A 2,526-nucleotide genomic window follows, 5' to 3' on the forward strand; every position below is an offset into this window, starting at 1 on the left:
TATATATATTAAAGAAAGTTTAACGCGATAAATTTATTAACTTATTGTTCGATTAGATTTTTTATCTATTAGAATCTTATAGCCAAGATAATTATCTTAAGTGTTTTCTTTTCCAAAGTTTTTAACCCTATGCACTGCGAAATTATATTTCAATTTTGTTATCAGCAATTCTTAACGCTTTTACATACGTTTCAATTTGAAATTTATTATAAAATAAAGGTAAACATTTTTTTTTTTAAATAAATAATAAAGAAAAGAGAAACAAATTCAATATGAAACAATTCGTTTTATTTATACGATTGTTGCATTTTGTAATTTACGAGTGTACGATCATTTTTTGTGATTAAAACTGATGTCGAGTCACACTCGACATAGGGAGGAACAAGTGCAAAGGGTTAATAAAAGTATATTTGAAAATTTCGAAGGAGAATAATGGTTTCATCGAAAGAAAAAAAAGAAAAAGAGAGAAAGAAAGAAAGAAAGAAAGAAAGAAAGAAAAAAAAAAGAAACAAAACTATTACTTACATTAGATATCAATAGTATTGCATGGGGTAGATCAGTGAACTTATACATAACATATTACATAAATACATACAGTGGATTCACGAAAGTATTTGAACCATTTCCAATGATATATTTTATTAATTATAATAAGTATATTATACAACACACTTACTGATATATTATTAATATTTGATGAGAGAGAGAAGATATGACACTCTAGATTATACAGATATAGTTTCAAGCAAATCGAAATATATAATACAATAGTTATGATTTATATCTTACAAACGTAACAATTGTAGAAGCCACAAAAGATAATTTTTAAGCATTTAATATTTAATAGGACCACCTTTAGCACGAATAACATCTTGTAAACGATTATACATACTCTTTACTAAATTTTCTGTAATACTTCTTAGTGATATGGAACCCCATACTTCGAGTATTTTGTCTTTTAAACTTGTTTTTGATGTTATATTAAATTTATTTAATTCTTTTCCTATTATTGGCCATAGATGTTTGATCAGATTAATATCAGGGTTTTGTGATGGTGTGATTAACATGTGAGAAGTATTGTATATAATTCATTCCTTAACAATTCTTGCAGTATGTTTAGGATCATTATCCTGTTGGAAGTTGGCTCAATTATGATCTGAGGATGTATGGCTGCAAGTAGCACCAGAAATTTAATCTTCATAGAAAAAAAAATGGATAAATACAGATATTTCAACATTTGAAAACAAAATTTAAAGGAAAGGTCAAGAAAATTGAATATTTATGAAGATTGTTACTTCAAACAGGATAATGATCCTAAACATACTGCAAGAATTGTTAAGGAATGGATTATATATAATACTCCTCACATGTTAGTCATACCATCACAACATCCTGATAATAATAAGAAAAAGAATAACATAAATTTAATATAAAATCAAAAACAAGTTTAAAAGACAAAATACTCGAAGTATGGGGTTACATATCACTAAGAAGTATTACGGAAAATTTAATAAAGAATATGCATAATCGTTTACAAGATATTATTCATGCTAAATAAAGGTGGTCCTACTAAATATTAAATGTTTAAAAATTATCTGTCCAAATAATACTTTTGTTGCTTCAGTAATCGTTACGTTTGTAAGAAATAAATCATAATTATTGTATATACATATATCGATTTGCTTAAACTACACCTGTATAATCTACAAAGTCATACCTTCATCCAATATTAATAATATATGTGTTCTATAATATACTTATTATAATTAATAAAATAAATTATTGCAAATGTGTTCAAATACTTTCTTGAGTCATTGTATATCAGAGAAGAATCGTAGAATGCAATAAATTTACAAATGATTTTGATCGATGTGCAAAAGAAAAAAAAAGAGACAAAAAAGGCCAGACAGACACGCATATTATACATACATATATATATATATATATAGAAAAATTCTAATCGGTTAATAATTAATTAGATCTTCAAACAACAAGAACAACAACAAAAATAAAATATAATTACAGTCACTTGATTAATTCCTTTGTTAATTAAATTGCATAATTGAATTTATACGCGGATATTAAAAAAAGAAAAACAGAACAAGAAAATAAAAACACCGTTGGAATTGAGCGACAAGGGGTTGAGGGGGGGGAGATATATTATATCGAAATAAAAAAAGAAAAAAGAAAGAGTGTATGCGAGAGAGAGAGAGAGAGAGAGAGGGGGGGAGAGAAAGAGAGGGAAAATTAGAAAAGAAAAGAGAAAAAAATTAGTATCAAATAAACAAACAAAAAATTCGATGTGTTTACGTTTACTGACATACATATTAATGTACCGTTGATATTGTTATCTTGCCAGGAGTGATCTATCTGCGTTTTTGCGACAATCGCATTATTTTCACATCAAGATAATAAATCTAATGAATATCGTATAAATAAAAAAGAAAAAGATTAAAAAAAAAAAAACAAAATAAAAATAAAACAAAACAAAACAAAACAAAATGATCGCGCAGGTGAATATATATA

This window comes from Polistes canadensis, unplaced genomic scaffold (genome assembly GCF_001313835.1).
Source record: "Polistes canadensis isolate GaletaPanama2010 unplaced genomic scaffold, ASM131383v1 scaffold_97, whole genome shotgun sequence".
NCBI lineage: Eukaryota > Metazoa > Arthropoda > Insecta > Hymenoptera > Vespidae > Polistes > Polistes canadensis.